The following is a 26787-nucleotide window of genomic DNA, read 5'->3' as shown; positions in this document are numbered from 1 at the left end:
TTTAGTTTTTAATGGGCTATAGGGCTATCTAACTGGTTAAAGCTTGACCGTTCCCCTTTAAAGCAGGTGGCTGGGTTACAATGCGTAGGAAGGTGGTGGCAAGCCCTTCATGCCACGCGAGCCCACTACAGCTCGCTACAATAACTATTCATATATAACATAAAGAGCCCTTTTTTACACAGAACGTACAATTAGTGGACCGTAAACGAAAAATTAGCATGTTCGTTCTGCAATTAGCCGACCCCACCGCGTCATGGCCACCTAAATTAATTGCTGAACTATTAATAAGGAAAGTGCGTGGAATACTTCTAACTGTCGCTTGTTATTTAATGGTTCAGCAATGAATCTCGAGATGGCAGTAGTGTAATTATAAATTTCGTCTGGTGTAACGGAAATTGACAATTGATGGAATCTCTAATGCGTTTTTGAAAATCTAGAGTGTTATCGGCTTATTGAAAAGGTATCTATGGAAACAACAACTAGACTATAGAATTGTCAAAGCCATGCGAGAGGAATTCTGCGCGTTATCAAAATTTACTCCACTAACTACTGGATCCTTTTTATAAAGTTGATCATGGACCAAGAATCTAAGGGGACTCACTGTTCACGCTTTAAAAAGCACATGAAATACCGGGAATAGGTAATTTTAGTTCTATGTGGACAAACTTGACGTCGCTGAAGTCGATTTCCGGCGTAGTTTCGTAGAGAAGCTCGAGCGTTCACGTTCAATTTTGACCAAATGGCGCCGGTGTTGTCGGTTAAACGATGAGGCTTAGTAAGTTATAGACCTTTTTTTTTAAATTGGTTCTTTAAAAGTATAAGTAATGGTAAGTAACCATTGCGTTAAGTAAAAATAACCAGTAAGCCGCATATGACTGAGGTTTAATCAAATTCACTGGAATCCATTTCATTTCTAAACTTAAAAAATTTAATGAACTAAGGCTAACCTAACTTTCTCGCCTAAGCCTGGACTAAGATTATCGTAGTGATAGTTGAACAGAATTCTTGAGGCGCTTCAAAGCGGCTGATGTACCTCCGATTTAGACCACGCCTACCGTGTCCAAATATCGTCAACGGTGAGTCGTCTTAGATTCTTGGTTCATGAGTTAATGATGCGGTGTTCGTAACAGAGTTCAGGGGACGTATTTTACGTCATATTCCGTGATCAAAGTTTCATGAAAAAAATAATTTAGTAAGCACCATTCTAGGCCCAAGTCATCTAGCGACTTTTAATGCCTTTAATCAGGTGACAATCCCTTCATACCATCTCAACAAATTTTTAATTAGGGTTTTTAATTTCCGGAAAATTTTCTGGATTGCGTAAAATATTTCGCCAATCGGAAAAATGTATTTACGTACCGTGAAAAAGACTCGACCTTGAAGTGTCTGTCTAGACTCTAGACTCTAGACTAGTCTAGAAGGTTAGTTGTACTTTTGGATTCGACAAAAATTAGGCAAAAATTTCGCGGAATTTAAATATACGAACAATATTAGGCTAATCATGGAATTAAAAACATGGTTTTTTCATTTTTCGGGAAAATACGGAACTTTTTCCGGGAAAAAGGGCCACGGTAATTTTCGGGAAAATTTTCAACGTAAAATATTCCGACTGACAACTCTATTTTTAATGGAAAGGTGAAACCAAAGAGCTAGCGAAAATATCCCTTTAATCCGTGGGGAGAGATCTTGCAATCTCAATGAGGAAGGAGTGGTTCGCAGTTTTAACCTAGTGCCACAAGCTGGGATAGAATCCGTCTCCTAATTGTTGCCTACCTTTATGTTTACCATTTAGCTGGGGTGGCCAAATGGTTAGCACCATTGAGTTGGGAATAAATAGAGGTACAACTAAATCTGGCTGGCGCGGGACCAATTTCTTTCAATAAGGAAACTTTATCAACTTTATCGTTCTACCGTGGCGACATCTGTCTCTGGTGGTGGCAATTGAATTTTTGCGCGAATCTGACGCGAAATTGAAATGTATGATTACTCGTAACAAACAAACCTTTGAAGTTGTTTAAAAATTATTTTATTCTGTCAACACGATCCTTTTTAACACAATTTACGGTGAGTTAGCTAATATTTATTTATTTTTAGCCATATAACTTTACAAAATATAGATGGCACTACCACCTAATTATAAAGAGGAGTTTCGTACAGTCTTCTTAGAACAGGTCCCGCGTAACCATGGCAACCGAAATCGTAATTGTAATTCTAGCAGTATTATTCCCAATTCAATGGTTGAGACGATGGTCTAGCAGCCAGAGGATCCTCTTGGTGAAAACTAGGAGCAACTTCTTTTGCCTAGAGTTAGCAAATTCTCTACCGAGTTCTTCGGTTTACCCTTTCCATAAAAACTTGTAGAGGTTAACGGTAATAGTTAGTGTCAGGAGCCGTTGGCTAGCGTGGCTTGAAAGGCTTACCTTCACTCTCCTACGCAATTGAACTCGGCTACCTGTAATTGGCTTCGCAAGTCGGTAGTTGAATTAGGCCTGTGTGGTTCCTTGGACATTATAGCTTAGCTTATTAATATTATCTTAAGTTTGTAACTTTGAGGAATATTTTACTGAGAGCTAGTAACGGATTGACGTCATCACAAGAAGAAAATATCCCCATAGCAAGGCGTATCAAAGACTACGTGTGACGCGTTAGCCAGCGAACACAAAACTGCGACGAAGCCCGTAATGCCGTCTGTCTTTTGAATAGCTCTCACGAGGAGACTACCCGAGGTGATAATCACCGATTTTGATGAAACTAGGTAGCATGATATTTCACCAAGGGAAAAGTTGCAATGGGCATTAGTTTTGCCATGGCAACCGAAAATGTTTTTGACAACACAGTCTGTATATTGTCCCATTGAAAATAGCAATTGATCAATTTTTACATATTTTGATCAAATTGACCAAAATTCATCAAAATATCATAAAATTCATTTCATTTGTCAATTTTAATCTATTTTTTTTTTTGGTTTTGAAATTTTAAATTGTTTTAAATTTTTCTCAGATTCCCGTGTTATTTTCAATGATAAAATATACATACTGTGTTGTCAAAAACATTTTCGGTTGCCATGGCAAAACCAATGCCCATTGCAACTTTTCCCTTGGTGAAATTTCATGTTACCATAAGGTCTACATACCCACCTAGTTTCAACCAAATCGGTGATTATCACTTCGGGTAGTCTCCTCGTCAGTAAAACTTTTGCATTTGAAGAATAGGAAGTGTCACGCTTATGTAAAAATATTATACACTTATGTTATTATGTTACGGATTTCGTTTCGCGTCATATACTTACGCCGATTGTGCTACTTCTGACTAAAGTATAAAAGCTATTACGACGGAGCGTCTCGAACCTGTGGGATTCATCCTTGGACAAAAATAAATGAAGTAGATGATAAATTTGGACATGGCGGAGGATGCAACGTCCCCAATTGGCGGGCTGGATCACGGGCGGAAAATGAAAAGAAGAAAGAAGTTGGATAAAGGATTTGGAGCGAAAAGGGAAAACGTCCCATTACTAAAGGATCTGTTCGGGATCTCAAAAACGCGTCCAATGTCTTCCTCTTCTTCAGCGAGATGGATCCGGACTAGAAGACACGTCTTCGGAGGAGCGTGTGTGGAACAAAAAACGCCTCTGGTGGGAAAACGAGAAGGTACCGAAAGAACCCCCGAAAGACCAAAAGGGATTAGAGAGAGCCCGCGACATCGTAACCTGACAAATAGAAGACGGCCGCTCCATCGCTCCCATCCCAGCGACACCGCTGCCAGATTAAGCGCGGTCGTGACCGTGGAGGAGTTGGATTTCTTTACTTTAAAAGAAAGAATTTTTTTCGTCGAAAAAGAGAAAACGACCGTAGAAAACTGAGAAGGTCCTCACAAACAGACACGAATGAATGCTATCGCGTTCGCATTAGGGGTTATTCGCTTAAGCCCGAGTCTTCATAGTACAACGCCAATGAAACGCGAGAGTCGAAGTGGAATCCGATTGCATTTACTCCCTCAGAGAGAAAGGAAAAAACTGGAGAAGGGAACTATTCAAAATGGTCATTGATTGCATTGGCCGCTACCATTCCTTCGTTCCACGCCGTCTAAAACTTGGTGAAATTAAATACTCCATTTGAAATGATTACCATAATGCGAAAGACTTAAAGGGGAACGGCCAAGCTTTTCCAAATATGGCCTTATTTCCGTATCAAAAGATTAACAAGACGTTCAATATACTAACACGTACCTTTTTTTGTCTTGAAAAAATAGCTTTTGCCCAAAAAGTTGAAACGAAAAATAACGCCAGGTGCTTGGGTTTGAATTTTCGCCGCCATCTTAGGGGCTGCCGCCAGCGCCCCTAACCCCGTATGAGCGATTTGCGAACTATCCTAACTTTTAAAATCGCGCAATTTAGGCTTAGGTCTCTTATAACTGGAACGTGCCGCCCGTGCAAAACATATTTTTGGCGTCTTCAGCAGCGCGCGCTTTTACGTGGTTTTTCTGTCTCACCAACTTCTCACAAGGTGTCGCGGCGGACGCGCTCTTTTCAATTTCCCGAAATATCTTTATCTTATTAACAATTCACCACTCAATATTTTTTAATGCGGTTTTCGCCATAAATATTAGTTTTTAATGAGCTATAGGGCTATCTAACTGGTTAAAGCTTGACCGTTCCCCTTTAAAGAAGAAATAGTTGGTAGAAAGAGTTCCTTATAATGTCTTTATTTTTTTTAATTGGTAATGTGGAATAGACGCGAAGATTAACTTCATTTAGATCATACTCGAGATGGAAAAATTGAAGCGTTAAAATTGGATATCTTGAAGATATCGTTTAATCTACATGTGCACTTTTCTTATAAGAATTTGTAACGGGATATGCCGCCAGGGAAAAGGTTTTAACGATAATTTTTAAGAGGTAGGTTTATTATTCCGCACATTGTCTTTAAAACTAAAATTTAACACTACGTTTCTCGTAAGTGTGTCAGTTCACTTATCTTACATATTTAATGAGAAGGGTCATACGGTTTTTACTAAGGTTTTAGGCTCAATACGTGCTCTTTGTCACGTCGTTACAGTGATGGAGTTCTAGGCCTAGGGCAGTAATCATTTCGGGTTAATGACACACGTATGGAAAAATAATTATAGACTTTTGATAAAATATTACCGTATTAATTTATTATGAAAGGACTCTTTGAAGCTCTTCGTTGTCATAGTGATACCACAGTTGCGATAAAGTTTGTTTTTAAGTTTCTAGAGTCGTTTTATTGGGGGTTTCACGCCAAATTTTTTAAACACTTACAAATTCAGCGTTGCTTTATAAAAGCCTCAAAAAGTAACGAACTACTCTTACCTCGGCAGGGTACAAGTTTTGATAAAATCCCTGTAAACAGGTATGGTGGATGCAAGCGAAATCTTGCCACTCAAATTCTCGTAATTCTCAACTTTTATTATTTACTTTAGACTACGCACATATCTCTCAATAATTATTGGGTATAGTCTATAATTACGGACTTCCCTAGTGCTACACTAAGAACAACCAGTTTAGCTAATACCCAAGGAACCAAACTGGCCTAAGTCAACCAGTGACTTGGGATGTCAATTACCGGTGGCCGGGTTAAATTTATTATCCACGTGAGCCAACAGCTAACGAAAAGTGGGGAGGGGGGGCTTCTCTAATAACTATTAAGCAGGGATAGAGCTAACAAACTAAACGCGGAAGGAGTGGCTCCGAGTTTTCCCCCAGTGCCACAAGCTGGGATCGAACCCGGCTCCTCTTGCTGCCAGGCGATAGTGCTAACCACTTCTTCACCGCACTTCTATACTATTGCACGATTTTAAAATATTAGCGCAAAGTGTAGCACACAAATACCTAACAATGTTTTTGGGAAGTGTAACAAAAGTGTTACACTCTTCGGGAACTTTCATGTAAATAAATTTGCAAAATCTACACCAGGGGTGCCCAGCTTTCATTCTCGACCTTCAAAATGTGTATCTCGAAAATCTAATAATATATTTAATTAAAAATAAATAAAATAAATGTGGCTATCTCGACCATAAAAATGCTTGTTTTTAGTATCGCAATTTCAGACTGATCTACAGTGACACGTTTTTATGACGAATAATATCTGCTTTCAAAAAGATAATTTGGCCGTTTCGAAAAATGTTTTGTAATTTTAACCTATTTAATCTATAAAGCTTGGTTGTTAGTGAACCATTAATGATAAATAAAGTAGTTAGCTTTTATTTCTAACCAAATTTCGTTACTTAAGGTATTTCTAAAAGAAATTAAACCAATGTAAAAGTTAAGCCTTGGCTATAAATACAATGAAAAATTATCTATTCGCTTTAGTGGTGAGTACTGCACCAAAAAACCCTTAAAAAATGTGAACTACACTTTCCGATACAGTAAATAGCACGAGTGTAATCACTAAATTACAGGCGTAAGTTAAAATGATACCATATTAATTTACTACGGAAGACTCTTTGAAGCTCCCGCGAAAAAGTTTCTAAAAGAGGAAGAAAAATTATTTTTGGGAGAGACAGAGAGATAAAATGTACAAACGTTAAGTCCCTGAAGGTTGGACGCGCAAGATAATTAATCTAAGCGGGCGATACTCTGGCTGCAAAAACTCTCGGACAAAGAAAGTTTCGAGATTTTCGGGGAGCATATCTTTGTACGCTAACTTTCATAATCGTAACTAACTTTTAAGAAAAGCGGAATGGACATTTTTCTTAACCCTTATTTTTGCGTCTCTAGACCAGCACATTTCGCTTAATTAAGTCGACAGCGAAAGGTCTTCTAAGATGAAGCTCCTTAGAACTATTTACCAAATTCTACCGTTTTACTTCAACCAAGAACCGGTAGAGGGAGCCCCTGCCCTCTCTCTCTGACCGAATTAAGAAAAAGCTAAGTACACGAAAAGTACGTCGAGCTGGTAGGTAGGGCATAAGCTGGAGGGCTACGTAGTGACGCCACCTGTCGTCAGAGGGGCGGACATCTTTCCGCTTTATTAAATTCCTTCCTAATTAATAAGGGAGACGACAAGCCCATTTTGCAGGTAAAACGACGGGACCGATTTCACCCCGACTACGCACACTCATCTCCCTCTCTCAAGCCTAAAATGTTCTTGTCGCTTCGATGACGCAAAAAGAGTGCTCCTTCCCAACAAAGTTTCGTCGTTATCGCGGCTAGAGATGGTAGACTGATTGCTACACCAACTTCATTAACAACGATGATGTGGTAATTACTATATTAACAGACCATTAGGAACCTAGAAACGGTCTCAAATCTTCTCTAATAAACTAAAGATTAACTTCAGCTGTTAAGTTATTTAACGTAATATTTCAACTATACTTCTACAAGAGTAGGTGCATGTACTCCCTAACGAAAATGGTGGATCAAATTTTATTCCGAATTATATAATAAAATTAGGTCTGCTTAACATCTCTGTATTAAAAATTTAAATGAGACTTTGTTTCACAGCCACCAAAGAAAATAAGGACTAACGTCGCGTAAAACTGGTTTTAACTTCCTTCCCTCCCCGCGAGAACTAGTTTTGATGACGATAAAACCGTCATCGACTTTGAAGTGACGTCAATTACGTCATATCCTTGCAACAAGGTCTCATGGATAAAAATTTATTTCTGGCACACTTATGAGTAATTATGTTACATATGATATTACATTTAAATCTAAGATTACAATCAAAAAGGTGTTATATTTGGTCTTCTTCATTCGCATTTGATCAAAATTATTTGGTTCGAACGGAATCTGAGTCAAATTAGATGTATCTTGATTCCAGTTGGATCCAAATTGGTTTTTAATTACATAAGTTTTGTAAGGGTTACGATGAATTCATGTAATTAATATTTAATATCTTTTATACACAGTATTCAGACCCAAATATCATATCAGTACCAACCCCAAGGGAGTCAAGTCAAGATTCGGGAATTTATGACACGTAGCCCGGATTTTGTTTCGGGGAGGGGGGGGGGGGCACGCCATTAAAAAAAAAGTAAAAACATAACAATATTTGTACATACGACCATACGATTCGGGGGGGAATGTCTCCCCTGCCCCCCCCCTGGCTACGCCACTGATTTATGATAGCTGACTTCCGGTGAAACTGCTTCCAATCATTTTGGAATTTGGGATCTGCACTTTAGGATAACTTTGTTCCGATCAAACTACTCTCAATTTTAAGATCGCTTAGGTCAACCTCCATTCGAAAATTAACGTTTGGAACTGTAGAGAAAATGGTATCATTATGATATTTTCAGGCAATTGGTCATTTCTTCAATAAAGGCACTTGCCAAACAATTAGCACGCCGGTCATACTAGGGGGTCTATCAAATGTGAAATCACGGCCAGCTTTGACACTCGCGCAATAGCGGCCAACCCATTCGTTGAAATTTCTATGTTAACCTATACGAACAAAAATAAAATATCTCTCGGCTCTGGGCGCCCCTAGCGGAAAATTATTTTTAGAATAGTTTTTGCATTGAAGCCAATATAAAAACGAGCGTGGCGTTGAACGCCTACAGTCTATAGCATGGTTTATAGCTGGAAAATCCATGTTCATGGAATTTCTGCGAATGGGTTGGCCGCTATTGCGCGAGTGTCACAGTTGGCCGAAGTTAAATAAACTCAATTTCTCCAAAAGTCAGTTTTGTAGGCTAACTTCGAACGTGTTGGGTAAGGCTAGGCGCCCACTGGCTCTCCGTTTCGTATCCGTCCTGCCTTCCACAAGGCATAGTCTCCGTTACGAAGCAAAGGCTTGTGGAAGGTAGTACGTAGACGTTACGAAGAGCAGAGAGCGCTTGGCCTAACTTGTATCATCTAAGAAAGAGATCGGTGTTATAAGTCAATCTATACCTTATGTTTCAAAATTATCTATATCTTAGGACTCAAATAATAGGCCTAATAATAATAATAATAAGGCTTTATTTGGGATATTCAGCTCAGTAACGATTTCTGATTTCCAGCTAGTGCTCGGAATTGTTTATTCATTATCCACAAATTTTCCGATTTATTTAAAAAAAACGTTGGTAAAAAGAATATCATTTTAACTTATTTAAAATTAAATAAGTTAAAATGATATTCTTTTTACATAATTTTATGTTTTTTTACGCAACCATTTATTTGAATAAAAGTGGTATTTATTTATATAATTGTTTGTTTTATTTAAATAATAAGCTTATTCACATTCGATTATTTAAAAAATTTACAATTTTTATTCAACTATTGGTTCTTTAAATAAATATTAGTAAAATATCGCTGAGCTTATTTTATTCATGGATAAAAATTAATCGAATACCGAGCCAAATTTCCAGCTGAGTCGACGATACAAAACATTTACAAATTTGAATTAAGACATTTGCATATCAGTAAAATTGGATTAAAATGTTAGAACAAAATCTTTAATATTTGACTTAAAAATTGAGAGCGTAGAGTTGCGAGCATTCCACAATGAAATTCCCCTGTATCTGGGACTGACTTTGGGAGGTTTATGAGGAAGGTTTTCAAGGTAAAACGTAGTCGCACTATTGGTGGTGTTATAATTGTGCACCGAAGAAGTTTGCGTGGAACGTTGTGTCACATATTCTGGTACTTGATGATAGTAAATTTTATAAATGAATATTAGAAGGTGAAAGACATAGCGTTGTTTATTTGTCATCCACTGAACTGTCGAACGAGCCTCGAGTATCAAATGACGTCTCTTGTCGAATTAATTCAAAATTATAAAATGTTTTGGTTTTAAGCCGAAACTGCTCCGTGTTAGAAATGTTCCGAATTAGCGCTTCTAGGCAGCTTAAAGCCTAGGTAGGTGCAAATGGCGTTTTTTTAGGAGTCTGCGTCGGATATTAGTAGATGCCGGAGAAAGTTTTAATTAAAAACCACTTTGAGGCTGTGTGCCGACGAGTCCGAGTCGAATTAACCAAAAAAGGCAAAATAAAACTCGTGCCGGAGAAAGTTTTAACGCAGACATTGCGCAGCTCCCTTGTTTATGGTTCGTACGGGATGATTTTTAATTAAAAAAGTGAGCTGTAGTTGCGTTTAAGAAATTCGAGACGGCTAGAGCCGAAAGAAAGTATTAGCTTAGCTGATTATTATTATTATTATTATTGTTATTATTGTTGTTATTATTATTATTATTATTGTGCCGTAAGTATGCCCCTTTTGAGAAACATCCTTTACTAAAACCTTGCATCAAATTTGATTCCAAAATTGGACTGATAAAAATCTGATTTCGATCGAAAATTACAAACCAAAATGTGCTTTAATTTAATTCAAATTTTAATGTATTAGTAGCTTGATCGTGGACGTGGATTGCGTTCGTTGCCATGGTAACGAGTATAAGTCGGCCATGACAGAACGCCTGGCGACTCCAGAATAAGGTTTACGGGACATTTCTGAAATATGAAAATTTAATCAAAAACTATTCCAATTATATTTACAAACACAAATTAATTATATTATACCCTAGGTCATTTACAGTGTTTGTTGCTAGTCAGTTCCTTTATTATTATAAATCGGTTAGTATTGATGTATGTAGACACTATATAGTTTGTAAACACCTTGTTAGAATTGTAGCATCCGCAATATTCGTTGTAAATAAGTTAGGTTACTATAATCGTACCTAAAGCTGTAAATAAGTTAGGCTACTGTACCTGGACCAAAATATGAAAATTTTAACCAAATACCTATTATATGAATTTATCTACAGTTTATTGTCAGTGGTTTTCAATATTTTTTGTAGTCATTCTGAGTATTTTGTAGTTCATGCTTGGTTTTATTATTTTTATTATTATTTTTTGTACAGTATCAATTGAAATTCCCTGTCCTATATTTTTTCTCATCGACTGTGCTCCCATCTGGTGAGCCGCCTCGTTATTTATATACAAGTCTTCAATAAAATCTTGAATCTATAAAGTAAAATTAATAAAAATTAAAAAAATATAATATGTTATTTTAAAAGTTTTTCTTTAGATAAAAGTGACAAGATACTTCATGACTAAAAGTTGTATATTTATTAAATTTAATTTTCTACCAGTTTTCCTTTAAGTTTTCTTCCCGCCGCGCAAATATCCTGGTGGTAGGCCAACCGCGGACCACCAGGATATTTGCGGCGGGAAGAAAACTGAAAGGAAAACTGGCAGAAAATTAAATTTAATAAATAAACAACTTTTAGTCATGAAGTAGTTTGTCACTTTGCTCTAAAAAAAACTTTTAAAATAGTATAAAGGCTGACTCAAAAAAAATTTAAATTCAAAATTATATAATATGTTACAAGACCCAACTTTATTAGTACCTATTTTTCAAGAACCGCTTTTAAACAAGAGGGCCACGTTACTTTATAAAAAGAACTATTGGATTCCAACTGGAATTTGAACATTTGCGTCTCGAAAATCAGCCGTACTTAAAGATTTACGCTACAGCTATTAGTATTTTGGTGCGCAATAATGAATACAATTTCAAGAAATAAACAATTACAAATCGATGCGCCCATTTACGACATCATTTCTAAAACTAAAATTAGACTTAATGGACATTTTTGGAGAATAGATTTCCGTGGAAAGAAATGGCGTGAAATCGCTTCGAACGGGAGGATGTTAGTAAGAAAGGATACGTAGGAAAATATTTTGAATTATGTCTTCAGGAAACACTTTGGTGGAAATCACCGTCGGACAAATTACTATGTTTTCCTCGAAAAGATTCTCTAGCTGAAAGAAAAAAAGGTGCGAGAGAAATTTGTCCAATAAAAGCAAAAACCACGTAACATTTTTGGCTACCATTTTGAAAAATATTTCAATGCGTATTGGGATAACTTAAGGCTCGCTCGAAATAAAAAAGTATATTTTCGCGAACATTTGCGATAAAAAACTGCGGATTTCGCCAATTCTATCAGAATTCATCGTAGATTTTAAAGACACTTTAAAGCAAAAAGCGACTAATTCGTGTTACATGTTTTTGGGTTTGAGACGACGAAATCGCGTCTCGTTTTCGACGGAAAAACTACCGCTAAGCCTATAAGATCTTCTATTTACGGCGAATACAAGTATAAGGCTCGGATTCAATGAGAAAAAGCATCGTATATACATATATATCTTCCATTCCTCTTTCTCTCGCCTAAAAATGATTTCCACCAAAACTGCGCTTAACTCCTAAGAGCGATTTTATATATTTTTTTTCTCGTTTTTTCCATTTTCTTTATTTTTTCTTTATTTCATATTTTGCTAGGCCACACTCCCTTCCTTAGGTTCCACGATAAAATGGCAGGAAAACTTTAAGAGGAGAGTCGTGAAGAAATTTAGAAAAAAAAAATTTGGAAGATGTTCTCTACCTTTCTCACCATACACTAAAAACTTTACAGACGCTATCTCAGAGTATTTTTTCCACTTCCACAGCACTCTTCACGCGTTTCTGGGGGAGAGAAGTTTTAGAAAACGCAGCCTGGGATGGTTTTTTTGTCTTATGAATGCAAAACAGACATTTTTGCCAAAAACCATATATGAATGTGCTGGGTATTATATACACAGAGAGAGATGAAACTAAAGAAAAAAAATACACATTTTTTTATCCACTTCAAAAGACTACACTTTGTGGATGCGAAATTTTTCGACAGAAAGGGTTAAAAGTGAAATGTTAAAATAATTTTTTCCCCTTAGTGAAAAAATGCGTAAACAGTGTCTAAGAAAGTAGCGAAAATAGTTTAATTTTTAAAGATGTTAAGATGCTTTAGAGATGTCTCCAATCGAGACTTAAAAGCTTACGCAATATTGCAGAATCAATACGTCATACGGTACTTAAAAGGCGTTTTAAAGGTTTCAAACGAATGGAAATTGTAAATATTTCAATCTGTATCCTATAAAGTAGAACGTCTTTGGTAACGAGCCAAATTAGCGTCTCCAATCAGAGGCGTAGTAAGGGGGGGGGCAGGGGGGCATACGCGGATATGGGAAACTTGAATTTTTTTTAATATATCAATTAAATTCATATTTATTTTGTTATTGATAATGATTAGGTTTCGTTTAAAAACAAGGGATTTTATGGCGGAAATTGGGCCGGCGTAGGTGGGGGGGTGACGCAAATTTTGGAGTTTGGCCCTGGGCGCCAAATAACCTCACTACGCCACTGTCCCCAATGCAGTTTCGTCATCTGAACCGAGGAAATAGTAGCGATATATCAGTTATAAGATTATTCGCGTTATCAGACTTCTTGATATGGTTCAAAATGCCAAAGCAGATAGTTTAAGATCGAAACTACTCTGAATTCTTCAGATGCATCACAGTTATCGATTTGACTTATCCTCTTAATAAATTAAAATATTAATAGCTATTTATTTTATTATATATATACTAAGCCTATAAGTCAGATTATTGTTCAGCCAACTGAACCTCGTGCTATGAATTAAATCGGTTCAGATCGGTTACTTGTGATAAGGAATGAGATAATAATAATAATAATAATAATCAGGTAGGCTAATACCCAAGGCCCCAACTAGCGACTTATAATGCCTTTAAACTAGTGGCCGGGTTACAATGTGGTAAGTCCTTCATGCCACGCGAGCCAACAGTTCCATACACTTACTATTACCGTTAACCTCTACAAATGTTTATGGGACACAATTGGAGATCAGATTAATGGCCAAAAGTGGTATTAAAGATTAATCTGAAACTGAATAGCTGATTATATTCCGACCTGAATGACCTGATAAGTGTCATCCAATATTGCCGAAATAAGCGACTTTCAATAAGTTTGGTGCAAAATGTTGGGGGATAGGACTTCGATGTCATACTAATCCTGACCTCTGCCACCCATAGCTATTTTCAAATCACATATAGATTGCGCAATAGCTCTGACTTAGGGCTAAGGTGATGCATTGGGTATTAGCGTAGATGATTATTATTATAATTATTATCAGTTCGGCTATAATTGTTGATAATTGATATACTTATTGTTATTATGTTACTTATGATAAAACTATACGTGACTTAGTTATAGAACGTCGAACAGAGGAGCTTAAAGTTAGCCTAATCCATTTCGGTTCACATAAACGGGTTACGTAATAAACCCCATCTATCGCCAAATTTACGTACGCGTCCGCGAATCCCCCGAAGAATGGCTACATTCAAATAGAAACGATAGAGCGTCCCCTACCGGCAACCCGACACGAAGTTCGTCAGTATTACAAGCAAATTGCCTTTTTTCTAGACGTATACCAGCGCGTATAGGACAAAATATATTTCTTTTCTCTAAAAAGAGAGTTGTAGGATAGAAAGAGAGAGAAGTCACATAAATCAAGTTGAAGAAAATCCCTCCTTCAATGGATGAAAGTAAAACCTCAATTTCCCGGAGTTCACGAGAGGATGCGGGGAAACGGAGGAGGTGGATGAGGAAGGAAGAGGAACGGAGAAAGGAAGGATGCTAGTTCGCCGATCCTCTCTACTGCCAGAGAGAGAAAAATATTCTGGAATCCGCTACACGTTCTCTGGTTAAAGAAAACGGCGGTAAATTTGGTGGACCATGGGTCGGTCCTTATTTCAAAAGAAGACCCCTCCGAAACGTTCACGAAATTCAGCCTGGTTTTAGAAAATTTGGGAGGATTTCGTGTCCGGAGCACGGCCACAATTTTTAAAACATTTTTTCTTCTCCTTCCAGTTCTGTTTCCTCTTCCGCGTGTTGAAGAAAAACTCTCTATTTCACTTGTGACCGAAAGTATCGCTTCTCCGTAGCCAGCTATCAACCGAATGTACAATATTTCGTGGCGTAAAAGACCCGAAAAAAGGGGTCGTGTTAAAAACAAGTTGGCAAGCCAAAATATACCTCTCCTCAGAAGAGTTTATAATTTTAAGTGAAGCGTAACTGTATACGTTGTTCTGCGGTAGAACCCTCGCCTGTCGTGCAAGAGGGCTCGGGTTCGAGTCCCGGCTGATTCAAATACTTACTACACCCAATGACAAAAAGAGGGCGCTTTTGGAAAAACCTTTTCCCTGATTCTAAAAAACTGGGTACGCAGTGATTACCATTTGCCCCAAAAATGCGAACGCGTTCGCAGGCCTGACAGACAGACCCACTGACAGATAGACAGACAGACAGACAGACAGACAGACAGACAGACACGGTGGTTGTATAACCCCTCCTAGGGTACAAAGTCCCCTCGGAGAGGTAATAACCTTGTTCAATCTGAAGAATTTGAAAAGTTTGCAACAAAATGTGTCTATTTTAACTGGTATCGGCAGGAATTCATACCTGAAACTATGAATTCCTGATATCGGTTAAGCGTGAATTAAGAAATGAGAAATCGCGTTTAAAAAAAATGTAACGAATTTTGTTTAAATAATGAAGGTTTCAATCTCACTAAACAAATACACGAGCATTGAATAGTTCTTTATTCTGAAAAAAAATGCGGCACATAGAAGGCGCGAGGTGAGTTTCCCCCACAGCTTTCGTATAGCGTGCAAAGATTCTCCTTTTACTGGTGCTAAAAGAGAAAAAATAAGTCCCCGAAAATTCGTTTTTTTTGTGTCGTCCTTTGGGAAGCTCGGATAGCTTATCTTAAATTTAGTTTGGAGCTCGAAGCGAATCCACCAAATTCCCCCGCCTTAACTCTTCCCAACTCCCCTATTTGCGCGCCAACGTCAAAAGCGACCACATTTTAGGCAAGAAATAAACTTGAGACTTGAAAAAATAAAATTTAAGCTAGAAAAAAATAAAATAGGGGGTTAAGCCTAAGTCTAAAAAATGTCGACTTTTAGATTACGCGAAAAAAATTAGATATAGAAACGAATTTAGAAAATATAATTATACGGAAGAATGTTTCACATTTTTCACGTAAAGCCGCGTACGAAGTTCTAGCCTGATAATATTATTTCTTTTTGCAATATTTTTAAACACGGTTGGAATTAAAACGAAATATTTTAGTTTTCTTAAAACTATGGCTCGTCGTTCGGATAGGAAATTTTCCGTTCATTCCTTTTATATCCATATCCGAAAATTATCCGAAAAGAAACTTATTTGCTGCATATTAAATCGTATAATAGTCGTGAATAACATCCATAAATAAACAGTTAATCGAATGTATTATGGTTAATTGAAATTGTAGTGGTTAATTTATCCGTTTCCCCGAGCTCTACTTACAACTCCCCGAAGAGGGACTAGTAATTATAATATACTTTTGGTAAAATTAAATAATATTTTGAATGGTAAAAAATACATTGAAACAATTGATAATACTCTCTTAAAAGTTGCTAAATTATTCCAAAAAAATCGAAATAGTCTTGATATCATGTCCCGAAGTCATTTATTCTATCTCAATTTCTCAAATAAGTCATGTTCTTCAAAATCAACCTTCACCGTCAGCATGGACCAAGAATCTAAGGGGACTCACTGTACCCGATTTTTTGAAACGGTAGGCGTGGCCTAATTCGGTAGGCTTTCTGAGTTTCACCAGCCGCTTTGAAGCACCTCCAGAATTCTGTTTCAATATAACTATAACTGGGCTAAGTATTCGTCTTTAGATGGAGACGTGTGAATTCTGGTCCACGTATGAGGGCGTGGGTTCAAATACCACTTCTGACAACAACTTTTTTTTTAAATTAAATGATTGCGTATAAAAATTCAAAAATTAACGTTGCGAAAAGGGAATAAGACGGCGTTCTCTACGTCAGGATGGCCGAGCGGTCTAAGGCGCCAGACTCAAGGCGTTGAAAACCTTGTCTTCTTCGTTAAATGGAGACGTGTGAATTCTGGTCCTCGTATGAGGGCGTGGGTTCGAATCCCAATTCTGACAACAACTTTTTTTTAAATTAAATGATTGCGTATAAAAATTCAAAAATTAACGTTGCGAATAGGGAATTAGACGGCGTTCTCTACGTCAGGATGGCCGAGCGGTCTAAGGCGCCAGACTCAAGGCGTTGAAAACCTTGTCTTAATCGTAAAATGGAGACGTGTGAATTCTGGTCCTCGTATGAGGGCGTGGGTTCAAATCCCACTTCTGACAACAAATTTTTTAAATTAAATGATTGCGTATAAAAATTCAAAAATTAACGTTGCGAATAGGGAATTAGACGGCGTTCTCCACGTCAGGATGGCCGAGCGGTCTAAGGCGCCAGACTCAAGGCGTTGTAAACCTTGTCTTCTTCGTTAAATGGAGACGTGTGAATTCTGGTCCTCGTATGAGGGCGTGGGTTCGAATCCCACTTCTGACAAAAACGCTTTTTTTAAATTAAATGATTGCGTTTAAAAATTCAAAAATTAACGTTGCGAATACGGAATTAGACGGCGTTCTCTACGTCAGGATGGCCGAGCGGTCTAAGGCGCCAGACTCAAGGCGTTGAAAACCTTGTCTTAATCGTAAAATGGAGACGTGTGAATTCTGGTCCTCGTATGAGGGCGTGGGTTCAAATCCCACTTCTGACAACAAATTTTTTAAATTAAATGATTGCGTATAAAAATTCAAAAATTAACGTTGCGAATAGGGAATTAGACGGCGTTCTCTACGTCAGGATGGCCGAGCGGTCTAAGGCGCCAGACTCAAGGCGTTGAAAACCTTGTCTTCTTCGTTAAATGGAGACGTGTGAATTCTGTTCGTCGTATGAGGGCGTGAGTTCGAACCCCTTTTCTGACAAAAATGCTTTATTTAAATTAAATGATTGCGTATACAAATTCAAAAATTAACGTTGCGAATAGGGAATTAGACGGCGCTTACTATGTCAGGATGGCTGAGCGGTCTAAGGTGCCGGACTCAAGGCGTTCCTCGTTAGATGGAGACGTGTGATTGCTGGTCTACGGATGAGGGCGTGGGTTCGAATCATACGTCTGACAACAACGCTTTTTTAAATTTAATGATTGCGTATAACAATTCAAAAATTAACGTTGCGAATAGGGAACTAGACGGCGGCTCCTATATCAGGATGGCCGAGCGGTCTAAGGCGCCAGCATCAAGGCGTTGAAAACCTTGTCTTCTTCGTTAAATGGAGACGTGTGAATTCTGGTCCTCGTATGAGGGCGTGGGTTCGAATCCCACTTCTGACAACAACGTTTTTTTTAAATTAAATGATTGCGTATAAAAATTCAAAAATTAACGTCGCGAATAGGGAATTAGACGGCGCTTTCTACGTCAGGATGGCCGAGCGGTCTAAGGCGCCAGACTCAAGGCGTTGAAAACCTGGTCTTCTTAGTTAAATGGAGACGTGTGAATTCTGGTCCTCGTATGAGGACGTGGGTTCACATCCCACTTCTGACAAAAGCGCTTTTTTAAATTAAATGATTGCGTATACAAATTCAAAAATTAACGTTGCGAATAGGGAATTAGACGGCGCTTTCTATGTCAGGATGGCTGAGCGGTCTAAGGTGCCACACTCAAGGCATTCCTCGTTAGATGGAGACGTGTGATTTCTGGTCTACGAATGAGGGCGTGGGTTCGAATCATACGTCTGACAACAACGCTTTTTTAAATTTAATGATTGCGTATAAAAATTCAAAAATTAACGTTGCGAATAGGGAATTAGACGGCGCTCTCTACGTCAGGATGGCCGAGCGGTCTAAGGCGCCAGACTCAAGGCATTGAAAACCTTGTCTTCTTCGTTAAATGGGGACATGTGAATTCTGGTCCTCGTATGAGGGACTGGGTACGAATCCCACATCTGACAAAAACGTTTTTTTTAAATTAAATGATTGCGTATAAAAATTCAAAAATTAGCGTTGCGAATAGGGAATTAGACAGCGCTTTCTACGTCAGGATGGCCGAGCGGTCTAAGGCGCCAGACTCAAGGCGTTGAAAACCTTGTCTTCTTCGTTAAATGGAGACGTGTGAATTCTGGTCCTCGTATGAGGGCGTGGGTTCAAATCCCACTTCTGACAAAAACGCTTTTTTTAAAATAAATGATTGCGTATAAAAATTCAAAAATTAACGTTGCGAATAGGGAATTAGACGGCGCTCTCTACGTCAGGATGGCCGAGCGGTCTAAGGCGCCAGACTCAAGGCATTGAAAACCTTGTCTTCTTCGTTAAATGGGGACATGTGAATTCTGGTCCTCGTATGAGGGACTGGGTACGAATCCCACATCTGACAAAAACGTTTTTTTTAAATTAAATGATTGCGTATAAAAATTCAAAAATTAGCGTTGCGAATAGGGAATTAGACAGCGCTTTCTACGTCAGGATGGCCGAGCGGTCTAAGGCGCCAGACTCAAGGCGTTGAAAACCTTGTCTTCTTCGTTAAATGGAGACGTGTGAATTCTGGTCCTCGTATGAGGGCGTGGGTTCAAATCCCACTTCTGACAAAAACGCTTTTTTTAAAATAAATGATTGCGTATAAAAATTCAAAAATTAACGTTGCGAATAGGGAATTAGACGGCGTTCTCTACGTCAGGATGGCCGAGCGGTCTAAGGCGCCAGACTCAAGGCGTTGAAAACCTTGTCTTCTTCGTTAAATCGAGCCGTGTGAATTCTGTTCGTCGTATGAGGGCGTGAGTTCGAACCCCTTTTCTGACAAAAATGCTTTATTTAAATTAAATGATTGCGTATACAAATTCAAAAATTAACGTTGCGAATAGGGAATTAGACGGCGCTTTCTATGTCAGGATGGCTGAGCGGTCTAAGGTGCCGGACTCAAGGCGTTCCTCGTTAGATGGAGACGTGTGATTGCTGGTCTACGGATGAGGGCGTGGGTTCGAATCATACGTCTGACAACAACGCTTTTTTAAATTTAATGATTGCGTATAACAATTCAAAAATTAACGTTGCGAATAGGTAACTAGACGGCGGCTCCTTTATCAGGATGGCCGAGCGGTCTAAGGCACCAGCATCAAGGCGTTGAAAACCTCGTCTTCTTCGTTAAATGGAGACGTGTGAATTCTGGTCCTCGTATGAGGGCGTGGGTTCGAATCCCACTTCTGACAACAACGTTTTTTTTAAATTAAATGATTGCGTATAAAAATTCAAAAATTAACGTCGCGAATAGGGAATTAGACGGCGCTTTCTACGTCAGGATGGCCGAGCGGTCTAAGGCGCCAGACTCAAGGCGTTGAAAACCTGTTCTTCTTAGTTAAATGGAGACGTGTGAATTCTGGTCCTCGTATGAGGACGTGGGTTCACATCCCACTTCTGACAAAAGCGCTTTTTTAAATTAAATGATTGCGTATACAAATTCAAAAATTAACGTTGCGAATAGGGAATTAGACGGCGCTTTCTATGTCAGGATGGCTGAGCGGTCTAAGGTGCCACACTCAAGGCATTCCTCGTTAGATGGAGACGTGTGATTTCTGGTCTACGAATGAGGGCGTGGGTTCGAATCATACGTCTGACAACAACGCTTTTTTAAATTTAATGATTGCGTATAAAAATTCAAAAATTAACGTTGCGAATAGGGAATTAGACGGCGCTCTCTACGTCAGGATGGCCGAGCGGTCTAAGGCGCCAGACTCAAGGCATTGAAAACCTTGTCTTCTTCGTTAAATGGGGACGTGTGAATTCTGGTCCTCGTATGAGGGCCTGGGTACGAATCCCACATCTGACAAAAACGTTTTTTTTAAATTAAATGATTGCGTATAAAAATTCAAAAATTAACGTTGCGAATAGGGAATTAGACAGCGCTTTCTACGTCAGGATGGCCGAGCGGTCTAAGGCGCCAGACTCAAGGCGTTGAAAACCTTGTCTTCTTCGTTAAATGGAGACGTGTGAATTCTGGTCCTCGTATGAGGGCGTGGGTTCAAATCCCACTTCTGACAAAAACGCTTTTTTTAAAATAAATGATTGCGTATAAAAATTCAAAAATTAACGTTGCGAATAGGGAATTAGACGGCGCTCTGTATGTCAGGATGGCCGAGCGGTCTAAGGCGCCAGACTCAAGGCGTTGAAAACCTGGTCTTCTTCTTTAAATGGAGACGTGTGAATTCTGGTCCTCGTATGAGGGCGTGGGTTCGAATCCCACTGCTGACAACAATTTTTTTTTAAATTAAATGATTGCGTATAAAAATTCAAAAATTAACGTTGCGAATAGGGAATTAGACGTCGCTCTTTACGTCAGGATGGCTGAGCGGTCTAAGGCGCCAGACTCAAGGCGTTGAAAACCTTGTCTTCTTCGTTAAATGGAGACGTGTGAATTCTGGTCCTCGTATGAGGGCGTGGGTTCGAATCCCACTTCTGACAACAACTTTTTTTTTAAATTAAATGATTGCGTATAAAAATTCAAAAATTAACGTTGCGAATAGGGAATTAAACGTCGCTCTTTACGTCAGGATGGCTGAGCGGTCTAAGGCGCCAGACTCAAGGCGTTGAAAACCTTGTCTTCATCGTAAAATGGAGACGTGTGAATTCTGGTTCTCGTATGAGGGCGTGGGTTCGAATCCCACTGCTGACAACATTTTTTTTTAAATTAAATGATTGCGTATAAAAATTCAAAAATTAACGTTGCGAATAGGGAATTAGACGGCGCTCTCTACGGCAGAATGGCCGAGCGGTCTAAGGCGCCAGACTCAAGGCGTTGAAAACCTTGTCTTCTTCGTTAAATGGAGCCGTGTGAATTCTGGTTCTCGTAGGAGGGCGTGGGTTCGAATCCCATTTCTGACAAAAACGCTTTTTTTAAAATTAAATGATTGCGTATAAAAATTCAAAAATTAACGTTGCGAATAGGGAATTAGACGGCGCTCTGTACGTCAGGATGGCCGAGCGGTCTAAGGCGCCAGACTCAAGGCGTTGAAAACCTTGTCTTCTTCTTTAAATGGAGACGTGTGAATTCTGGTCCTCGTATGAGGGCGTGGGTTCGAATCCCATTTCTGACAAAAACGCTTTTTTTAAATTAAATGATTGCGTATAAAAATTCAAATATTAACGCTGCGAATAGGGAATTAGGCGCTGCTCTCTACGTCAGGATGGCTGAGCGGTCTAAGGCGCCAGACTCATGGCGATGAAAACCTTGTCTTCTTCGTTAAATGGAGACGTGTGAATTCTGGTCCTCGTATGAGGGCGTGGGTTCGATTCCCACTTGTGACAACAACGTTTTTTTAAAATTATATGATTGCGTATAAAAATTCAAAAATTAACGTTGCGAATAGGGAATTAGACGGCGCTCTCTACGTCAGGATGGCCGAGCGGTCTAAGGCGCCGGACTCAAGGCGTTGAAAACCTTGTCTTCTTCGTTAAATGGAGACGTGTGAATTCTGGTCCTTTGATGAGGGCGTGGGTTCGATTCCCACTTGTGATAACAACGTTTTTTTAAAATTATATGATTGCGTATAAAAATTCAAAAATTAACGTTGCGAATAGGGAATTAGACGGCGCTCTTTACGTCAGAATGGCCGAGCGGTCTAAGGCGCCAGACTCAAGGCGTTGAAAACCTTGTCTTCTTCGTTAAATGGAGACGTGTGAATTGTGGTCCTCGTATGAGGGCGTGGGTTCGAATCCCACTTCTGACAACAACGTTTTTTTTTTAAATTAAATGATTGCGTATAAAAATTCAAAAATTAACGTTGCGAATAGGGAATTAGACGTCGCTCTTTACGTCAGGATGGCTGAGCGGTCTAAGGCGCCAGACTCAAGGCGTTGAAAACCTTGTCTTCTTCGTTAAATGGAGACGTGTGAATTCTGGTCCTCGTATGAGGGCTTGGGTTCGAATCCCACTTCTGACAACAACTTTTTTTTTAAATTAAATGATTGCGTATAAAAATTCAAAAATTAACGTTGCGAATAGGGAATTAAACGTCGCTCTTTACGTCAGGATGGCTGAGCGGTCTAAGGCGCCAGACTCAAGGCGTTGAAAACCTTGTCTTCATCGTAAAATGGAGACGTGTGAATTCTGGTTCTCGTATGAGGGCGTGGGTTCGAATCCCACTGCTGACAACATTTTTTTTTAAATTAAATGATTGCGTATAAAAATTCAAAAATTAACGTTGCGAATAGGGAATTAGACGGCGCTCTCTACGGCAGAATGGCCGAGCGGTCTAAGGCGCCAGACTCAAGGCGTTGAAAACCTTGTCTTCTTCGTTAAATGGAGCCGTGTGAATTCTGGTTCTCGTAGGAGGGCGTGGGTTCGAATCCCTTTTCTGACAACAACGCTTTTTTAAATTAAATTATTGCATTTAAAAATTCAAAAATTAACGTTGCGAATAGGGAATTAGACTGGGCTTTCTATGTCAGGATGGCTGAGCGGTCTAAGGTGCCAGACTCAAGGCGTTCCTCGTTAGATGGAGACGTGTGATTTCTGGTCTACGAATGAGGGCGTGGGTTCGAATCATACGTCTGACAACAACGCTTTTTTAAATTTAATGATTGCGTATAAAAATTCAAAAATTAACGTTGCGAATAGGGAACTAGACGGCGGCTCTTATATCAGGATGGCCGAGCGGTCTATACGCCAGCATCAAGGCGTTGAAAACCTTGTCTTCTTCGTTAAATGGAGACGTGTGAATTCTGGTCCTCGTATGAGGGCGTGGGTTCGAATCCCACTTCTGACAACAACGTTTTTTTTTAAATTAAATGATTGCGTATAAAAATTCAAAAATTAACGTCGCGAATAGGGAATTAGACGGCGCTTTCTACGTCAGGATGGCCGAGCGGTCTAAGGCGCCAGACTCAAGGCGTTGAAAACCTGGTCTTCTTAGTTAAATGGAGACGTGTGAATTCTGGTCCTCGTATGAGGACGTGGGTTCACATCCCACTTCTGACAAAAACGCTTTTTTAAATTAAATGATTGCGTATACAAATTCAAAAATTAACGTTGCAAATAGGGAATTAGACGGCGCTTTCTATGTCAGGATGGCGGAGCGGTCTAAGGTGCCACACTCAAGGCGTTCCTCGTTAGATGGAGACGTGTGATTTCTGGTCTACGAATAAGGGCGTGGGTTCGAATCATACGTCTGACAACAACGCTTTTTTAAATTTAATGATTGCGTATAAAAATTCAAAAATTAACGTTGCGAATAGGGAATTAGACCGTGCTTTCTATGTCAGGATGGCCGAGCGGTCTAAGGCGCCAGTCTCAAGGCGTTAAAAACCTTGTCTTCACCGTTTGATTTAGACGTGTGAATTATGTTCGTCGTATGAGGGCGTGAGTTCGAATCCCTTTTCTGACTAAAATGCTTTTTTTAAATTAAATGATTGCGTATACAAATTCAAAAATTAACGTTGCGAATAGGGAATTAGACAGCGCTTCCTACGTCAGGATGGCCGAGCGGTCTAAGGCGCCAGACTCAAGGCGTTGAAAACCTTGTCTTCTTCTTTAAATGGAGACGTGTGAATTCTGGTCCTCGTATGAGGGCGTGGGTTCGAATCCCATTTCTGACAAAAACGCTTTTTTTAAATTAAATGATTGCGTATAAAAATTCAAAAATTAACGTTGCGAATAGGGAATTAGACGGCGCTCTGTACGTCAGGATGGCCGAGCGGTCTAAGGCGCCAGACTCAAGGCGTTGAAAACCTTGTCTTCTTCTTTAAATGGAGACGTGTGAATTCTGGTCCTCGTATGAGGGCGTGGGTTCGAATCCCATTTCTGACAAAAACGCTTTTTTTAAATTAAATGATTGCGTATAAAAATTCAAAAATTAACGTTGCGAATAGGGAATTAGACGGCGCTCTCTACGGCAGAATGGCCGAGCGGTCTAAGGCGCCAGACTCAAGGCGTTGAAAACCTTGTCTTCTTCGTTAAATGGAGCCGTGTGAATTCTGGTTCTCGTAGGAGGGCGTGGGTTCGAATCCCTTTTCTGACAACAACGCTTTTTTAAATTAAATTATTGCGTTTAAAAATTCAAAAATTAACGTTGCGAATAGGGAATTAGACTGGGCTTTCTATGTCAGGATGGCTGAGCGGTCTAAGGTGCCAGACTCAAGGCGTTCCTCGTTAGATGGAGACGTGTGATTTCTGGTCTACGAATGAGGGCGTGGGTTCGAATCATACGTCTGACAACAACGCTTTTTTAAATTTAATGATTGCGTATAAAAATTCAAAAATTAACGTTGCGAATAGGGAACTAGACGGCGGCTCTTATATCAGGATGGCCGAGCGGTCTATACGCCAGCATCAAGGCGTTGAAAACCTTGTCTTCTTCGTTAAATGGAGACGTGTGAATTCTGGTCCTCGTATGAGGGCGTGGGTTCGAATCCCACTTCTGACAACAACGTTTTTTTTTAAATTAAATGATTGCGTATAAAAATTCAAAAATTAACGTCGCGAATAGGGAATTAGACGGCGCTTTCTACGTCAGGATGGCCGAGCGGTCTAAGGCGCCAGACTCAAGGCGTTGAAAACCTGGTCTTCTTAGTTAAATGGAGACGTGTGAATTCTGGTCCTCGTATGAGGACGTGGGTTCACATCCCACTTCTGACAAAAACGCTTTTTTAAATTAAATGATTGCGTATACAAATTCAAAAATTAACGTTGCGAATAGGGAATTAGACGGCGCTTTCTATGTCAGGATGGCGGAGCGGTCTAAGGTGCCACACTCAAGGCGTTCCTCGTTAGATGGAGACGTGTGATTTCTGGTCTACGAATAAGGGCGTGGGTTCGAATCATACGTCTGACAACAACGCTTTTTTAAATTTAATGATTGCGTATAAAAATTCAAAAATTAACGTTGCGAATAGGGAATTAGACCGTGCTTTCTATGTCAGGATGGCCGAGCGGTCTAAGGCGCCAGTCTCAAGGCGTTAAAAACCTTGTCTTCACCGTTTGATTTAGACGTGTGAATTATGTTCGTCGTATGAGGGCGTGAGTTCGAATCCCTTTTCTGACTAAAATGCTTTTTTTAAATTAAATGATTGCGTATACAAATTCAAAAATTAACGTTGCGAATAGGGAATTAGACAGCGCTTCCTACGTCAGGATGGCCGAGCGGTCTAAGGCGCCAGACTCAAGGCGTTGAAAACCTTGTCTTCTTCTTTAAATGGAGACGTGTGAATTCTGGTCCTCGTATGAGGGCGTGGGTTCGAATCCCATTTCTGACAAAAACGCTTTTTTTAAATTAAATGATTGCGTATAAAAATTCAAAAATTAACGTTGCGAATAGGGAATTAGACGGCGCTCTGTACGTCAGGATGGCCGAGCGGTCTAAGGCGCCAGACTCAAGGCGTTGAAAACCTTGTCTTCTTCTTTAAATGGAGACGTGTGAATTCTGGTCCTCGTATGAGGGCGTGGGTTCGAATCCCATTTCTGACAAAAACGCTTTTTTTAAATTAAATGATTGCGTATAAAAATTCAAATATTAACGCTGCGAATAGGGAATTAGGCGCTGCTCTCTACGTCAGGATGGCCGAGCGGTCTAAGGCGCCAGACTCATGGCGTTGAAAACCTTGTCTTCTTCGTTAAATGGAGACGTGTGAATTCTGGTCCTCGTATGAGGGCGTGGGTTCGATTCCCACTTGTGACAACAACGTTTTTTTAAAATTATATGATTGCGTATAAAAATTCAAAAATTAACGTTGCGAATAGGGAATTAGACGGCGCTCTCTACGTCAGGATGGCCGAGCGGTCTAAGGCGCCGGATTCAAGGCGTTGAAAACCTTGTCTTCTTCGTTAAATGGAGACGTGTGAATTCTGGTCCTTTGATGAGGGCGTGGGTTCGATTCCCACTTGTGACAACAACGTTTTTTTAAAATTATATGATTGAGTATAAAAATTCAAAAATTAACGTTGCGAATAGGGAATTAGACGGCGCTCTGTACGTCAGGATGGCCGAGCGGTCTTAGGCGCCTGATTCAAGGCGGTGAAAACCTTGTCTTCTTCGTTAAATGGAGACGTGTGAATTCTGGTCCTCGTAGAAGGGCGTGGGTTCGAATCCCACTTCTGACAACAATGTTTTTTTTAAATTAAA

General features: G+C 39.4%; 24 non-coding genes across 24 annotated transcripts; all 24 read left to right on the top strand.

The window, feature by feature from the left end:
* The first annotated feature begins 16645 nt into the window (after positions 1-16645).
* Positions 16646-16772, top strand: TRNAL-CAA (transfer RNA leucine (anticodon CAA)). The gene is made up of 2 exons: positions 16646-16683; positions 16727-16772. It is a non-coding gene; the product is annotated as a tRNA-Leu (tRNA).
* Positions 16773-16855: 83 nt separating this feature from the next.
* TRNAL-CAA (transfer RNA leucine (anticodon CAA)) lies at positions 16856-16982 on the top strand. The gene is made up of 2 exons: positions 16856-16893; positions 16937-16982. It is a non-coding gene; the product is annotated as a tRNA-Leu (tRNA).
* Positions 16983-17063: 81 nt separating this feature from the next.
* Positions 17064-17190, top strand: TRNAL-CAA (transfer RNA leucine (anticodon CAA)). Its single transcript has 2 exons — positions 17064-17101; positions 17145-17190. It is a non-coding gene; the product is annotated as a tRNA-Leu (tRNA).
* An 84-nt stretch (positions 17191-17274) lies between these two features.
* TRNAL-CAA (transfer RNA leucine (anticodon CAA)) lies at positions 17275-17401 on the top strand. Its single transcript has 2 exons — positions 17275-17312; positions 17356-17401. It is a non-coding gene; the product is annotated as a tRNA-Leu (tRNA).
* Positions 17402-18100: 699 nt separating this feature from the next.
* TRNAL-CAA (transfer RNA leucine (anticodon CAA)) lies at positions 18101-18227 on the top strand. Its single transcript has 2 exons — positions 18101-18138; positions 18182-18227. It is a non-coding gene; the product is annotated as a tRNA-Leu (tRNA).
* A 490-nt stretch (positions 18228-18717) lies between these two features.
* On the top strand, positions 18718-18844 carry TRNAL-CAA (transfer RNA leucine (anticodon CAA)). The gene is made up of 2 exons: positions 18718-18755; positions 18799-18844. It is a non-coding gene; the product is annotated as a tRNA-Leu (tRNA).
* A 295-nt stretch (positions 18845-19139) lies between these two features.
* TRNAL-CAA (transfer RNA leucine (anticodon CAA)) lies at positions 19140-19266 on the top strand. The gene is made up of 2 exons: positions 19140-19177; positions 19221-19266. It is a non-coding gene; the product is annotated as a tRNA-Leu (tRNA).
* A 702-nt stretch (positions 19267-19968) lies between these two features.
* TRNAL-CAA (transfer RNA leucine (anticodon CAA)) lies at positions 19969-20095 on the top strand. The gene is made up of 2 exons: positions 19969-20006; positions 20050-20095. It is a non-coding gene; the product is annotated as a tRNA-Leu (tRNA).
* Positions 20096-20585: 490 nt separating this feature from the next.
* Positions 20586-20712, top strand: TRNAL-CAA (transfer RNA leucine (anticodon CAA)). Its single transcript has 2 exons — positions 20586-20623; positions 20667-20712. It is a non-coding gene; the product is annotated as a tRNA-Leu (tRNA).
* An 84-nt stretch (positions 20713-20796) lies between these two features.
* Positions 20797-20923, top strand: TRNAL-CAA (transfer RNA leucine (anticodon CAA)). The gene is made up of 2 exons: positions 20797-20834; positions 20878-20923. It is a non-coding gene; the product is annotated as a tRNA-Leu (tRNA).
* An 83-nt stretch (positions 20924-21006) lies between these two features.
* On the top strand, positions 21007-21133 carry TRNAL-CAA (transfer RNA leucine (anticodon CAA)). Its single transcript has 2 exons — positions 21007-21044; positions 21088-21133. It is a non-coding gene; the product is annotated as a tRNA-Leu (tRNA).
* An 84-nt stretch (positions 21134-21217) lies between these two features.
* Positions 21218-21344, top strand: TRNAL-CAA (transfer RNA leucine (anticodon CAA)). The gene is made up of 2 exons: positions 21218-21255; positions 21299-21344. It is a non-coding gene; the product is annotated as a tRNA-Leu (tRNA).
* An 82-nt stretch (positions 21345-21426) lies between these two features.
* TRNAL-CAA (transfer RNA leucine (anticodon CAA)) lies at positions 21427-21553 on the top strand. The gene is made up of 2 exons: positions 21427-21464; positions 21508-21553. It is a non-coding gene; the product is annotated as a tRNA-Leu (tRNA).
* An 85-nt stretch (positions 21554-21638) lies between these two features.
* TRNAL-CAA (transfer RNA leucine (anticodon CAA)) lies at positions 21639-21765 on the top strand. Its single transcript has 2 exons — positions 21639-21676; positions 21720-21765. It is a non-coding gene; the product is annotated as a tRNA-Leu (tRNA).
* A 506-nt stretch (positions 21766-22271) lies between these two features.
* On the top strand, positions 22272-22398 carry TRNAL-CAA (transfer RNA leucine (anticodon CAA)). Its single transcript has 2 exons — positions 22272-22309; positions 22353-22398. It is a non-coding gene; the product is annotated as a tRNA-Leu (tRNA).
* Positions 22399-22484: 86 nt separating this feature from the next.
* TRNAL-CAA (transfer RNA leucine (anticodon CAA)) lies at positions 22485-22611 on the top strand. The gene is made up of 2 exons: positions 22485-22522; positions 22566-22611. It is a non-coding gene; the product is annotated as a tRNA-Leu (tRNA).
* An 84-nt stretch (positions 22612-22695) lies between these two features.
* TRNAL-CAA (transfer RNA leucine (anticodon CAA)) lies at positions 22696-22822 on the top strand. The gene is made up of 2 exons: positions 22696-22733; positions 22777-22822. It is a non-coding gene; the product is annotated as a tRNA-Leu (tRNA).
* A 699-nt stretch (positions 22823-23521) lies between these two features.
* On the top strand, positions 23522-23648 carry TRNAL-CAA (transfer RNA leucine (anticodon CAA)). The gene is made up of 2 exons: positions 23522-23559; positions 23603-23648. It is a non-coding gene; the product is annotated as a tRNA-Leu (tRNA).
* A 490-nt stretch (positions 23649-24138) lies between these two features.
* On the top strand, positions 24139-24265 carry TRNAL-CAA (transfer RNA leucine (anticodon CAA)). The gene is made up of 2 exons: positions 24139-24176; positions 24220-24265. It is a non-coding gene; the product is annotated as a tRNA-Leu (tRNA).
* An 84-nt stretch (positions 24266-24349) lies between these two features.
* Positions 24350-24476, top strand: TRNAL-CAA (transfer RNA leucine (anticodon CAA)). The gene is made up of 2 exons: positions 24350-24387; positions 24431-24476. It is a non-coding gene; the product is annotated as a tRNA-Leu (tRNA).
* A 701-nt stretch (positions 24477-25177) lies between these two features.
* TRNAL-CAA (transfer RNA leucine (anticodon CAA)) lies at positions 25178-25304 on the top strand. Its single transcript has 2 exons — positions 25178-25215; positions 25259-25304. It is a non-coding gene; the product is annotated as a tRNA-Leu (tRNA).
* Positions 25305-25794: 490 nt separating this feature from the next.
* TRNAL-CAA (transfer RNA leucine (anticodon CAA)) lies at positions 25795-25921 on the top strand. The gene is made up of 2 exons: positions 25795-25832; positions 25876-25921. It is a non-coding gene; the product is annotated as a tRNA-Leu (tRNA).
* Positions 25922-26005: 84 nt separating this feature from the next.
* TRNAL-CAA (transfer RNA leucine (anticodon CAA)) lies at positions 26006-26132 on the top strand. Its single transcript has 2 exons — positions 26006-26043; positions 26087-26132. It is a non-coding gene; the product is annotated as a tRNA-Leu (tRNA).
* A 506-nt stretch (positions 26133-26638) lies between these two features.
* Positions 26639-26765, top strand: TRNAL-CAA (transfer RNA leucine (anticodon CAA)). Its single transcript has 2 exons — positions 26639-26676; positions 26720-26765. It is a non-coding gene; the product is annotated as a tRNA-Leu (tRNA).
* Positions 26766-26787: the final 22 nt, after the last annotated feature.

The sequence above is a fragment of the Leiobunum rupestre genome, chromosome 3 (genome assembly GCF_980474605.1).
Source record: "Leiobunum rupestre chromosome 3, qqLeiRupe1.1.hap1, whole genome shotgun sequence".
Taxonomy (NCBI): domain Eukaryota; kingdom Metazoa; phylum Arthropoda; class Arachnida; order Opiliones; family Sclerosomatidae; genus Leiobunum; species Leiobunum rupestre.
Note: the sequence above shows the minus strand (reverse complement) of the source record. Positions and strands in the feature narration are given on the sequence as shown.